This window comes from Crocuta crocuta, unplaced genomic scaffold (genome assembly GCF_008692635.1).
Source record: "Crocuta crocuta isolate KB4526 unplaced genomic scaffold, BGI_CrCroc_1.0 scaffold65, whole genome shotgun sequence".
In the NCBI taxonomy this organism is placed as follows: Eukaryota; Metazoa; Chordata; class Mammalia; order Carnivora; family Hyaenidae; genus Crocuta; species Crocuta crocuta.
Window position 1 is genome coordinate 603396 of NW_027530683.1, and position 15375 is coordinate 618770.

Below are 15375 nucleotides of genomic sequence, written 5' to 3' on the forward strand. Positions count from 1 at the left end.
AGATGGAAAAGAACTGGGTTTGTGGTTGAACAGAAGCCAGAATACCAGGCTTCACTGACTGGTTCTATGACCTCAGACGACTCACCCATTTTGATTCTTAGTTTCTCCATTCTTTTTGGGGGCTTAATAGTGTTTGTTCTCGCATAATTCATGAGACTGTTATAAGGAAGAAATTAAATGATAATATGAAGGAGTATTTCTCAGCACACCCATGAGAAATAAGCCTGCACACAGCATTCTGAGAGAGGCTGTGCAGCTGGTTCTGCTCATTTTAGGCACCAGGATCTTGACTTCATTGTTCAGGAATCCATATACAGTAGTAATACTTGGAAAGGGAGGTTCTTAGCTTAGATTTTAGGAAGCTGACAATAAGATTCCATGAGAATGATTGAATCTATGCTTCCTAATGAAACTATATACACTTGACTCTCCATTAGCTAAATAATGGTAAATGCCATACTGTCCAGACTATACAGGGATCCTCTGGCAAATCTAGTTCTTTACACGAAGCAGCTGAGAAGAACAACTCCTCAGTGTCAAAGATGATGCTCTTAGGTCTGTTTTGGTGTGGATACCTCTGTTTAGCTTGTCTTCTGCTCACACCTTCTATATTCCAATCCTGGTGGAATTACCTGGAATTTTTCAGGGTATTATTTTTTTTTCATGAATCACTTCTAGTGGCATATTTTTCAATCTCTGATGATGTGATTGATCAAAGGTCACTTTGCTCATTGTTTTGTTGATATAGAGACTATGTTTCCGTCTCTGTAAAATGCTGCTTTTCCAAGCTGTGGAAGGCTATGATTTCTGCAGGTTAGTGAGTCTGTAGAAATGAAGCTTTTAACTATAGAGAGGAAACGTTATCTTGGTGGATAACCTACTGTGTGCCTTCCTTATCCTACATGAAGATGCACCCTGGGTCCTCTGGTTCATACGGGTGGGGGACCTGCCAGGCAGAGGAATTATGAATTCCCTCATGCTCCTATTTGTATTCTCTCCTGTATTAGGGTTCTCCAGAGAAGCAGAACCAATGGGATCTCTCTCTTCTCCTCTCTCTCTCTTTCCATCTCTATCATCTCCATCATCTCTTTCTCTGTCTTTCTCTACCTCTCTCTCCCTCCACTTTCTCATTATCTTTGTCAAGATATACCTCAAGCAGAGAGAGGATGAATTAGCTTTTCCTCTAGCTTTTTCTTCTATCTATCTACTTCCTCAATAGATCGAATGATGTTCTATGCTGGAAAGGGCCATCTATTATACTCAGTTCAACAATTCAAATGCTCATCTCTTCTAGAAACATCTTCACAGACACATCCAGAAATAATGTTATACCACCTATCTGGGCATCCCTTAGCCCATACCTTCCAATTCAGGAAGCCACAGCATTACATCCTAAACCCTGTGTTTGTCCTGTGGCTGCTCCATAATTCAGGCTTGACTTCTGCTACTTAAGAGTAGGGTTTCTAGTTGAGCCACAGGGCTCAGGGCTCTCCAATTTTTATTAGAGTCCAGTTGAGCACCCTCCCAATTAGTAGTGCTGGCCCTGACCTTCCCAATACTGGGAATGGATTTGAAAAACAAATCTCTGCCTTCAGGTCTTTCTCTAACTTGAGTTTGCTCTTTTTCTGCACTGGGCTGTGCATGTCCTCCATGAGGTTGGAGTCTGTGTCTGTTTTCACTCAACGTCATTTTCACAGAGTCTGTCATGGTACAGAAAACATAAATGTACAAATGAGTTGATTATGTGAAAATTACAAAAAAGACCCCAGTAAACATATAAAAATATATTGATATCACACTGATATTTAAATACTAATTACAATTCAGTTATTAATTAAGTTGTATATAGTGTTGTGATTTAATAGAAAGAGGTTATTAAACTAGATGACTCTAATTCAGACCTTAACTTTGACTTAACTAGCTGATGGTACTTTATTAACTCTTAAAACCTCGATTTCTTGAGTTTCAAATGAAATGATACATGTGAATGCATAGCAGAGAATTTGGTAAGTAATAATTTCTAAAAGCTAATAAATATTAGATTTAATTTTTGCATTGTATCAAACATAGAAAAGAAACTTTATTTTTCATAAAAAGGATAAAATACTTAGTAGCAAATTAGTGTGTGTGAAAATTGACATAATCTTTCTGGAGAAAAAAACTGGCGATAAAAATCAAAAGTATTAAAATGTGCCTATTCTTTGATCATGTATTTTCATGTTTGAGAATTACTATACCAAAATTATTAGGCATTTCTAAAAATATGTATGTAAAGAATTTCTGATAGCTCTCATATTTATAATTATAAAAAAGGGACAATTAAATATTCACCAATAGGTGGATTTTCTATATAAGTTTTTAATATCACCAAGTATATGTATTTTTGAATGGGAAAAGCCCCATGAAAGGCCCAGTGGAAAAGCAGACCACAAACAGAAACAATATGTTATCATCACTACCCAGATGAGCTAATGGTCCTTGTAAACGGAACATGTCTAAAACCATAGCCCTGGATAAGTGTCCAACTTCGGCTCAGGTCATTATCTCATGGTTCGTGAGATCAAGTCCTGTATGGGGCTCTGTGCTGACAGTGCAGAGTCTGGTTGGGATTCTCTCTCTCCCTCTCCCTCTGCCCCTCCCCTACTTGTGCACGCTCTTTCTCTCGTTCCCTCTCTCTCAAAATAAATACACTTTTAAAAAAAAGTTTTAAAAGCCTCCCACTTGTGATTCTTTTCAATATTTTCTTTTCCTGGTGTCCCTATTTCTATAACTTATACCATTTAGTTGAAATCCTTTCTCTTCAGAGTACTTACACTCTGTATTATGTAGTTATTTATCATCCACTTCCATTATCAGTATGTTACTTTCATGGGAGCAGACATTTTAACTGTTATGTTCATAGTCTTATTGCCAATACCTAGAGCAATGACTAGCACATAGGCAGTCAGTAAATATTTGTTGATTAATTCTATGAATGACTACTTAGTAGAAAAGGATGACAAAAATGTTATCAGTGATTAACTCTTGAAGGCAGAATAGTGGTATTTATTAGTTTGTTTCTTTTTTTGCCCTGTCTGTAGCCAAATGTATCTACAGGTCACAGGGCATGTGGCCCCCATTTGGGCCAGTTCTCGGTATAATGGGAATGGGGGCTGAATTTGACTTGACTGTGGCAATGGTATTATTTTTAGAGCTCTTCTATATTTTGCAATTTTCTGTCTAGTTAGAAGAAAATAAAATTGATATAAAGAGCCTAATTTATAAACCTGCTGAAATCGTGTTGTTTTTAATGGTCAGGATGAAAAGCAGAGAATGAAACTGAATAATTTGCCATATTAGGTCTGTATTATTAACATCAGGAGAAGATCAATCAAATTAATCATAAAACCTTGACAGCAAAGAGAATAATTAAGGTAAACTATAATACAGAGAAATAAGTCCTGAGATGACAGTGTACTGTTCTTAGAGAAATCTTGCTTCATAAAAACTGGACCAGTACTCTTTTTAAAATGTTTATTATTTTTTTAATGTTTATTTACTTTTGAGAGAGAGAGAGACAGAACACCAGTTGGGGAGGGGCAGAGAGAGAAGGAGACAGAATCCAAAGCTGGTTCCAGGATCTGAGCTGTCAGCACAGAGCCTGATGCTGGCCCTAAACTTGTGAACTGTGAGATCACGACCTGAGCCAAAGTCAGATGCTTAACAACTGAGCCACCTAGGCACCCCTCTTTTTTTTTTTTTAATCTTTATTTATTTTAGAGAGAGAGAGAAAAAGAAAGCGAGCACAAGCAGGGGAGGGGCAGAGAGAGAAGGAGACACAGAATCTGAAGCAGTCTCCAAGTTGTCAGCACAGAGCTTGACATGGGGCTCAAACTCATGAACTGCAAGATCATGACCTGAGCCAAAGTGAGAGGCTTAGTTGACTGAGCCACCCAGGTACTCCTGAACCAGTACTCTTAAAACAGTATCAAAGATTATTCAAGTTTAGAAAACTTTAGTTTTAAAAACTTCCTTTATTCAAGTTGCATTTATTTTCAGCTTAAAGTAAATTCAATTTTTGGTTTTTCTGATTTGAGAAAAATAGTTAATTTTCTTTATGAGATTGAAATTTCTTGTGGTGAATGAGACCAAAATTGTACTTTGCAGACCTTACATACACCCTGCAAAGTATATGATATGTGTGTGAAAACCAGTCTTCACAGGTTTCTTGATATTATAGCCAAAGACAAAAAACAAAAAAAATCCTTTCATCCTGTTTTCTGTGTTTACACTGTTTTTGTACTGTATTATAAGTTCCTAGTGGGCTAGGAAAATATGATTTTGTTATTAACCTTGGTCAAGTACCATGCACATCTCTATGCTTAACAATGTTACCTTTTTGAAAAGAAAACAAGTCTCTGAACACATGGAGAATGGGAAAGAAAGAATAATTTACAAGGAAGAGTGCAAAACAATTTTCTTTGCATAACGCATTATTATTGCATTGTGTACCCTGGGGTACTAAATATGAAACAGCCTTGAGGATACATGTTTGTTAAATCCAACAGATAATGGCATATCTCTTGCTATACTAAACAAGAAGTACAATTCATTTTGATAGTGTCACTGAAGTAATATTACCTCCAGCATTAGAAACATGATGTTTCTCTGAGCATATGCAATTGTTTTGTGGAAATCAAAGTACCAAATGTGGATGTTATAAGATAGTTTCTGTTATGTGCCTAGTAGTTTTTAAGATTCAGATAAAAAACTTGTTAAATTGGCTGAAAACATGGATATTTAGTTCTTAGCTAGCATTTGGAAATACAGACCATAGGTGTGTGTTAGTGATAATGCTTGGGGATAATTTAGGTGTGATGATGGAATTTTTATTACTATTTGTTATTTTTCAGAACAGCACATTTTGCCAGATATTTATAAAACAATTCTAATAGGGCCAAATAGGCTTTCTTATTTTATTCCATGATATGTTGTTGTATTGTTATATACTTCCAAAGGAACTAAGAATTATAATAATGGCAAGGATGACATGTTCTTTTTTTTTTTTTAGTTAGTGATTCTGTCTTTTATTTTCTTGATTTTTTTTTTTTTTANGCCACCCAGGCGCCCCGGGATGACATGTTCTTAAAGCAAAACTCATGTAGCAGAATTGGTATTTGCTCAATCTTTCCTCCCTCCCTCCCTCCCTCCTTCCTTCTTTCCTCCCTCCCTTCTTCCTTTCCTTCCTTCCTCCTTCTCTCCCTCCCTCTCTCCCTCCCTTCATCCCTCCCTCCCTTTCTTCCTTCCTACTTTTCTTCTTTCAGTAGATATTTATGGAACACCTACTATGTCTTAAGTACTATGCTGGCTGCTGGGAATAGAATAGGGAATTAAACAAATATGATCTCTGTTCTTGCGGAACTTACAAAACAGAAGAAGAAACAATTATTCATTGATTCAACATATATTTATTGGGCAGCTAATGTGCCAGACACACTGCAGCAGTGAAAGCTACAGACAAGGGCAATGAGGTGGAAAGCACTTTGTATGTTCCAGGAACAGTAAGCAGGCTGACATAATCAATAGATTGGATTGGAAACAGAAGGGAGGCTGTAGCAGTCATCTAGGTGAGAGATGACGGTGGCTGGTACTAGGGAGTGGTAGTGCAAATGGGGAGAAGGGAACAAATATAAAATCCACTTAGGCGTAGAGTTGACAGGGACATTTGGAGGGTACCCTCAAAATATTAAAATCTTTAACTTTGCTTATCCCTCAAAGTCCAGTTGAAATCTGATTTTCCGTAAATCTCTCCCTGATAATTTACAGCTAAGAAAGACCATTATTCATCACATCGGAATTAGGGCTATGTCCGCTGTAACAAGTATATACTAGATTTTGTTTTGTAACACTTTACTTATCTGCTAGCTCATTAGCTTTTGAAACTTTGTTTTACATAAATAAAATATATGAAATATGTATAAATTATGTAGATATTTTATTATATATGTATAAAATATGTATTATATAAATATATATAAAATCATAAATATTTTATTATATATATTATTCTAATTATAATAAACATGGANNNTAATGATGCTCTTCTCTTGGGAACTTTTTTTTTTTAATAGGGAGTCAGTTCCATTACATCCTGGCACCACTTTTAAAGAGATCATTTGTCAGGACACAAGTCATATAAGAGGAACAGAACTAGGGCTTCCAGAGTAAATCATTCTATTTCCTCTACAGCTTTTATCCTGTCAGTCTTTTATTTAGAACTTGGACCAACCATCAGATATCCCTAATATAGTACACAGTCATAGCACTAAGTAGAATTAAGAAAAAGAGGCTTTTTTACTTCATCTTGCTTTTTGCTTTGTGTGTAGACCTTTATCTTAGTTCCTTTGTCCTTGAAATCTTTTTCGGATCTTATTCTATACTTTATGAAAAGTAACAGACGAATTATTCCCAAGAATTATGAGAATAATCTCGTGAGCTTTCAGCAAGACAGTTTTAAACTGAGTAACACTGAATTCTCTATTTCAGCAACAACGTTTTATCTTCCATTGAATCTTCATCTCTGTGATTTGCAATGGTAGTCATTATATAATATGACAGAAAAAGAGACATGGCCAGAGATGAGGCCAAAGAGGGATGGATCTTGACAGATTGGAACTAACTTCAAAAGAGGAGAAAATTGATTTGGGGTTGTATCAAGTGTACTTGGAAATAGAGGGTGTAGTCATTATCCCATGAGTATATGAGTCTTCATATATCATGAAGTCCCTTGGGAAAAATGGCTACTACTGCAGAAGTGCTTGTCAGGTCAGATTTATCTAACATGGTATTTGCTGCAGACTTTTATTCTTTTAGGTCAATATGGCATATGAATCCATCTTTAGTCTCTGTGTTTTAAGGCCTTATCTCTGTCAAAAAAGATCTGTATTAAAGTCAGAAAGTCTGTAGAGCAAGCTTGGAGAAAGGTGTGTATTGTTCCGGCTTGATTGTTACTAGAATGTAGACACAGGACTTCCTATTGTGAGATTAATGAAAATACCACCCGCCATTGCTCACATTATGGGGCAATTTATTCTCTCCATAAGAGAGGGGAGTAAAATTCAAAGAACAGCAAAGAATGCTTATGAGGATTCATTGGAAATGGTGAAATAGTGGGACTTAAAAAAAGAATCATAAAGGTTAGATCTGCAAAAAATCTTAGATGCTATGTAGTCTTATCCTTTCATTTTACTGAGAATCACAAATGGGGACAAAATCTCCTTTTGCTCAGAATCATAATCCAGTCACCTGTGTTGGGACTTCCACTGGTAGATCAGAGCTGGGATAAAACTCAGGAAGGGTCATGACTCCCTTTCTCCTGTTCTTTCTGTCACACTGATCTATCTTGAAGCTCAAGCCATTACTTATTAAAACTATCTGTAAGGTGCCACTTTATCTGACCTATTTACACCCTCTGCTTTCTGGTGAATCTAATGATCTCAAAGAGCCACAGATGTACCAGCTTATGTTGACTCTTGCCTTTGTCATATTATTACTCATTCCTGGAGAATTCTGTGCCCTTTACCTGCCAATCTGCAGTCTACTCTAGGTGACAGTCTACTTCAGCTCAGTTAAATCCTACTTCTACCATGGAGATTTCCCTGACTGCTCAGCCATGACAGATTTATAGTTTCTGAATTTCTTAAGTCCGTAGAGTTTATAAAAGGCAATTTCTTTCTTTTTTTTAATTTTTATTATAATGTTTTATTTGTTTTTAGGAGAGAGAGAGAGAGACAGCGTGAGCAGGGGAGGGTCAGAGAGAGAGGGAGTCACAGACTCTGAAACAGGCTCCAGGCTCTGAGCTGGCAGTCAGCACAGAGCCCGACGCGGGGCTCGAACCCACGAACCGCGAGATCATGACCTAAGCGAAAGTCGGACGCTTAACCGACTAAGCCACCCAGGCGCCCCATATAAAAGGCGATTTCAAGTCCAGCTACTTTTTAAAAAATCAGCTGGGAAGATTTTTTTTTAAGATTTAAAATTTTATTTAAAACATTTTTTAATGTTCATTTATTTTTGAGAGAGAAACACAGAGTGTGAATGGGGGAGGGGCAAAGAGAGAAAGAGACACAGAATCCAAAGCAGGTTCCAGGCTCTGAACTGTCAGCACAGAGCCTGACGTAGGGCTCAAACCCACAAATTTTGAGATCATGACCTGAGCCGAAGTTGGATGCTTAACTGACTGAGCCACCAAGGTGCCCCTAAAATTTTATTTTAAATGCAGATCCTTGAACCCTACTTTAAAGATTCTATTTTGAGATAGGTCTGGAGTAGAGCTCAGGAATCTATATTACCCACTCCCCCCACCACCAAACAAACAAACCGCCTTCCCAGATGAGCAGATGGACCTGGGAACCAAGGATCTAAAGTATAGAAGAATTTAAGGTTTCTCCTGTATGAACATTTTTTTCGTATGAGTTTGTTTTATATTTCAACTTATAATGTGAACTATAATGCAGTTGAAGATGGTAGAAAAAGGAGGAAGGGGGTAAGACTTGTTTGCAAAAAGTAGTACATCTGCTTGCAAAAGAAGTATTGAGAAGCACATTCTTTGAAACACTAGCTATTCTGGTGAAAATTAAAGTGAAGAGAGACTCCTAAAAAAGATACTTGTTCCACAAAGCTGCTAGCTATAGAAACATCACTTGATACTGCAAAAGAAGGAAAAAAAAAACTTCAAAATCTAGCACAGATCATAGAGTATAAATGGATATGTATTCACTTTTGGTCTTAACAAATACTTCTGCGGACTATATTCTTTTCTTTTTTGTACTTTGATTGAGGTATAATTAACATAGTGTTACATTAGTTTTGTGTGTACAATATAATGATTCAGTAATTCTATACATTTCTCACTGCTCATCATGATAAGTGTACCCTTAATCCCTTTTTCTTATTTCACCCATGCCCGCACCACCTGTCTTTTGGCAACCACTAGTTTGTTCTCTGTATTTGAGTCTACTTTTTTGTTTGTCTCTTTTTTTCTTTGCTCATTTGTTTTGTTTCTTAACTTCACATATGAGTGAAATCATATGGTATTTGTCTACAGGGTACAGTATACCCTATAGGCCCATCCATGTTGTTGCAAATAGTAAGAGTGGATTCTTTTTAATGATTGAGTAAGAATTCCTTTATATCTATATCCATATCTATATATCTATCACATCTTCTTTATTCATTCATCTCTTGATGGTCACTTGGGCTGCTTCCATAATTTGGCTATTGTAAATAATTCTATAATTAACATGGGGTGCATATCTTTCAAATTAATGTTTTCATATTCTTTGGGTAAATACCTAGTAGTGGAATTAACTGGATCAGATGGTAACCCTACTTTAATTTTTTGAGGAACCTCCATAGTGTTTTCCACAGTGGCTGCATTATTTTGGATTTCTACCAACAGTAGACAAGGATTCCTTTTTCTCCACATCCTCACCAATAATTGTTGTTGTATTTTTGATTTTAGCCATTCTGACAGGTGTGAAGTGATATTTCATTGTGGTTTTGCTCTGCATTTCCCTGATGATGAATGACGTTGAACATCTTTTCATGTGTCTGATGGCCATCTGTATGTCTTTAGAAAAATGTCTATTTAGGTCCTTTGCCCATTTTTAATCAGATTATTATTATTACTTTTGTTTTTTGAGCTATATAACTTCTTGGTATATTTTGGATATTAACCCCTTACCAGATATATCATTTGTAAATATCTTTTCCCATTCAATAGGTTGCCTTGTCTTTTTTGTTGACCTAGAGCATACTAGTAAGGATGCAGTAAATATTTGCCGAATGAATACACTTGGTAACACATATTTATGAAAGTGATATTGGGTTAGAAGATTTAAGGAATGACAACAAAAAAACTGAAAAAGGAGGAAATGGCTTTAAGGATGAAGAGCAATAGGATTAAATTTGGAAAACAGAGTACATAGTCCATATAGATCAGTCCACCTGAGCTCAAAGGCCTTCAGCCTTAGCAGGCCATCTAAGAGAGTGAAGTCCAGATCAGATTTTAGTCAGCGGCAAGGATTCTGGTGGCCTGGGAAGTATTTCTAGCCTAGAAGTGTTCAAATCCATTACAAAACAATCACAGACCACTGTGCTGGCCAAAGACAAAAACCAACCAACCGACTGACCAACCAACCAACCAACCAACCATACAAACAAAAACAAAAAAACACTTCTAAATGTAGAGCAGAATTTTTGGCCAAAGACAAAAACCAACCAACCGACCAACCAGCCAACCAACCAACCAACCAACCAACCAACCAACCAACCATACAAACAAAAAACAAAAAACCACTTCTAAATGTAGAGCAGAATTCTGCTCCTGCTCTCAGTCTGCAAGTGATGCTACTATACAAATTCTATGGAAATGCAGTTGTAGTCCTTCCAATTACTTTTATAAATGTTAGAATGTGTGGTATGAATCACAGTAACTGCACTGACCAAGGAAGGAGTTTGGCCTTTTGGGCTCCAGAAGAGTCTCTTCCACTGAACCATCTGTGACTTTGGACCAACTCATTAGCTGTTGTGGGCCTCAAGCCATTCACCCCTTGGCAGCAGATAGAAATGTCACTTCCATGGAGTATAGGCAGATGTTTTTAACTTATCTCCAGTGTAAAGGTGCCTTATAAAGCTAAAAATAACAGACATGAGGGGTACCTGGGTGTCTCAGTAGATTAACTGTCTGACTCTTGATTTTGGCTTAGGTCATGGTCTCAAGGTTTCTGTGTTTGAGCCCTGTGCTGGGCTCTGAACTGACAGTGAGATTCTCTCTCTTCTCTCTCTCTGCCCCTCCTGTACATGTGTGCTCTCTCTCAAAATAAATAAATAAACTTTAAAAAACCTGATATGATGCTATAGAGCATTTAGACTTCTTAGAAAAAAGTCTCTTTATATGTGTATTTTATTTCTCCTTTTTTCTGCCTAAAGAAAAGTAGACATAGCTTCAACTAAATCTCTCATTTTAATCCATGTTCTATCCATAAGAAATGCATAATGAAGTATTGATGAATTACCATGCAAGCTGAGAAGCTGCATGCTGGCTTGCTTGAGGATTCAATTAAAATTGAGCAATATTATTTTGAATAATCAAATGCTGTTTTGAATAAGAAATTCAAGTAAACNGCAATTCTTATATATATATGAAATATAACTTTTAATATATATTTTAAATATAATACCAGAATTGAAAAGATAATAGTTTGTTGGAATGGAAAAGTTGAAATAATAGTTTTCCCAAACAGCTAAGAAGTCCTTTTAGTTTGTAGTCATTCTATAACCCTCCTTTATAAAACGGGTTTAATACAGTTTATAATGCTATATTTAGTACTCATGTAAAAGACTGTCCCTGCTCAGTAGCCAGGTATAGAGCTAATATAAAGTTTGGACTCTACCTATACCACAGTAAACAACTGTATGAAAAATAATCCAGGAAAGCTTTCATGTGATAGGTAAGTAATTCAAATATCCATTTTCTTCTCCTGTATCCCTATTTCCGTCTCTATCTTTCTTTCTTAGAATAGGCTCATGTGATTGCAGAGGTTGGCAGGTCCCAAATCTGCAGGTAGGCTGACTGGCTGGAGACCCAGGGAAGATATGATCTGCAATTTAAATCTGAAGGCTGTCTTTTGGCATAATCCCCTCTTCTTTTGGGGATATCAGTCTATTTAATTTAATTTAATTATTAATTTAAAATTAATAATAATAGTTGACGCACAATGTTACATTAGTTTCAGGTGTACAATATAGTGATTCAATAATTCTGTATGTTATGCTAGGCTCACCACAAGTGTAGCTATCATCTGTGACCACACACACTATTACCATTGACTGTATTCCCTATGATGAACCTTTTATTCCCATGACTTACTCATTCCATAACTAGAAGCTTGTATGTCCCACTCCACTCCACCCATTTTGCCCAATCCCCAACCCTCATCCCTCTGGCACCCACCAGTTTGTTCTCTGTATTCATAGGTCTGATTCTCCTTTTTGTTTTATTTGTTCTGTTTTTTAGATTCCACACAAGTGAAATTTTGGTATTTGTCTTTCTCTGTCTGACTTCACTTATCTCATAATACCCTCTAGGTCCATCCAGGCTAGTCTTTTTTTTTTTTTAAGGACTTCAGCTGACTGGAGGCCCATCTATATTATGGAGGGCAATGTGCTTTACTTATAGTCTGCTGGCTTTATTAATCTCATTAAAAATACCTTCACAGAAACATCTAGAATAACATTTGATGAAATAACTGTGTACTGTGGCCTTGCCAAGTTGACACATAAAATTAACCATCTTAATATGCTATGTATTTTTGTAGCCCTCCTTCAAATCCTTGTTGAAATGAGGTGGGGTATAAAATGTACCTAAAGTTAAACATGGTTTATTTGTAGTTATTTCTAAAAGCATTACCTGGTACTCACTTTGGTTCCCTTAAGCCCCACTCTGTCTTGTTTGCGACTGCTATTTCTTTATCACTCTGGCATTGAAGAGCTCTGTGCTGCCAGAGAGAAGCAACCCTCAGCTGGGTCTCAGCACACTGGCTGTTGACAGTGAAGGAAGAGGGTTCTCTAGGCAGTCCCCAGTAGTTTGGGCTCTTACTCACGTTCTGTGGGCATCAGGTGGAGGTGAAAATACCTGACAGGCAAGACTGTTGTGAGGATCAACTATACTTGCCCACCTTGGACATATCCTTTGTCTTGAAATTGCTACTTTCCAACTTTGCATCATAATGTAAAAGTTTACTCCCTAAATGAAGCTGATCTCATCTATAGGAGAAAAGAGATTCTTGGCTTCTGCTTTTCCCTTTATTGCCACTTTTCATCTGATCTACCTCTGTTTGCTTCAAGAAAAAGGGTCAGTGATTTCACGACCCCATTGCTGAACTGCTGCCAACTCTTGGTGTATGCACAGCATTGTGGAGAACTCCCAAGGCTCCAACTGTTTTATAAAACCTTAAAATACTTAGTGATGCTTATCAACAGCTAATATTAATGGATAATAATGAAAACCACAGATGTTTTCACAGAACTGACAGCATAAAATCAATCAAGTCTGAGTGATCTTCTTTGTTGTTGTTGTTGTTAGGAAATGTGCCTTTGAAATTTTATTATAAGCTACTGGACACCTAATCTATACATCTTGACTTTACTGGGAGGTATCAAGTAGATACCTTGATCTTACCAGAAGGTGTTACTGAATATTTTCTGATAATGACCAGGACTCATATCTTTTATCTAAGTGATCCTCATGTAATTTGTTGGCTGAAACGTTGAGGGGTTGCATGTTGTCTGGTCATCCTATCTAGAATAATAACTGAGTTCTTGTTTGTGTAGGCAATGACAATGTGCCATGATTGGGCCTGCCTGGCAGTGGTTATAAGATGCTATTGATATAAAGCATATATCCTGATTTTAGAAAAGTTAATATATGAAAAACTAAATTGATAAGGTATAGTACTATGATTTGGCATTAAGAAATCATTTATGTAATTGAGTAATAGCTCTCTCTCTCAGCATTCATAAAGACAAAGTTGTCTTGTTCAATATTGTATACCCAGAGCCTAGCATGGTGCCAGCTCAAAGCAGATGGGCAATAAATATTTATGGAATAATGAGTAAAGGGTAGGGAAGGACAATTAGGTCTTTTTCTCTAGAGATACTCTGTCCAATATGGCAGTCACTAGTCAGATGTGGCTACTTAAATTTCGATTAATTGAAATGAAATAAAAGTCAAAATTTAGATCCTCAGTTGAACCAGAAATATTGTAAGTACTCACTAGACGCAAATGGCTAGTGGCTACTGTCTTGTATAGTGTAGATACAATACATTTGCTTCATCATAGAAAATTCTTTAGGTAGGGCTGGTCTAGAATATAGGGAACATAAAGGAGAGTATTGGAAAAGGATGGAATGGGATTTTGGAGATAGGTAGCGACCTTGGGAAATTAGACAACATGACGCTCAAACAATCAGAACATGAAAATACATACCTGGGATATCTGTAAAACAGGGTACCTTTCTTAAACTGAATTTATCAGGTGCTAGGGTACTGCAATTCTGCATGTATCTTCCTAGGCTTTTCTTAGATTCTTCTGTCTAGCAATAAACAAACAAGCTATTATAACTGCTATGTGGCCATGCAGTATTGTGGTTTGTAAATTCCAATTGTCAACTTGTGCTTTCTCCTGTGATTTAGTCAAAAAACTTTCAAAACTTCTTGGGGTAGGGACGCATGCATAGTAGCATATTTAGAATCTTCTGGCCAAGTTAGAGCAAAGAGGGATAGAGTGGAATCTTGTGGATCTGGAAAATTCAGGGAACCCAATGAGTACTTGTATCAGGAAAAATATCCAGTTTCTCCCTCCTGAGTAGGAAAAAAAACCTCTTGTGTCTTTTCCTGTGTCTCTTTTTACCCTCACACTTCTGCACTCACAACCCTTCTAGGATGAGATGTGTGTGGGGTTTTCCCTAACCAAGCAATTGTGAGGCACTCGCAGGTGTCCTAAAGTTTAACTCAGTTCTGATACTATCTATCTATCTGGACATAATATAAAATCCCACAGGTTGAGAGCTCAGTCCCACAAGACTGTGCCCACTTCAGATACCAATCTCAAGCCTAGGCTGTTACTTTTTTTTTTTTTTTAATGTTTTTATTTATTTCTAGGAGAGAGAGAGAGAGACAGCGTGAGCAGGGGAGGGTCAGAGAGAGAGGGAGTCACAGACTGAAACAGGCTCCAGGCTCTGAGCTGGCAGTCAGCACAGAGCCCGACGCGGGGCTCGAACCCACGAACCGCGAGATCATGACCTAAGCGAAAGTCGGACGCTTAACCGACTAAGCCACCCAGGCGCCCCAAGCCCAGGCTGTTACTTGTGCTTCTGGCCCATTGGCTATACCAGAGAGTCTTATGATCTCCTCCTCAGGTTTTATTAATTGCTACAGTGGCTCACAGAACTCAGGGAAACACTTGCCTACATTTATCACTTTGTTAAAGAGTATGATAAAAGTTACAGATAAGCAGCCAGATGAAGAGATACATAACGTAAGGTCTAGGAGGATCCTGAGCACAGGAATTTCTCTCCCCATNTAATGTTTTTATTTATTTCTAGGAGAGAGAGAGAGAGACAGCGTGAGCAGGGGAGGGTCAGAGAGAGAGGGAGTCACAGACTGAAACAGGCTCCAGGCTCTGAGCTGGCAGTCAGCACAGAGCCCGACGCGGGGCTCGAACCCACGAACCGCGAGATCATGACCTAAGCGAAAGTCGGACGCTTAACCGACTAAGCCACCCAGGCGCCCCAAGCCCAGGCTGTTACTTGTGCTTCTGGCCCATTGGCTAT

General features: G+C 37.5%; 1 non-coding gene across 1 annotated transcript; it reads right to left on the minus strand.

Moving 5' to 3' along the window:
* Nucleotides 1-3068: 3068 nt before the first annotated feature.
* Nucleotides 3069-3175, minus strand: LOC144235679 (small nucleolar RNA SNORA5). Its single transcript, XR_013336290.1, has one exon. It is a non-coding gene; the product is annotated as a small nucleolar RNA SNORA5 (small nucleolar RNA).
* Nucleotides 3176-15375: the final 12200 nt, after the last annotated feature.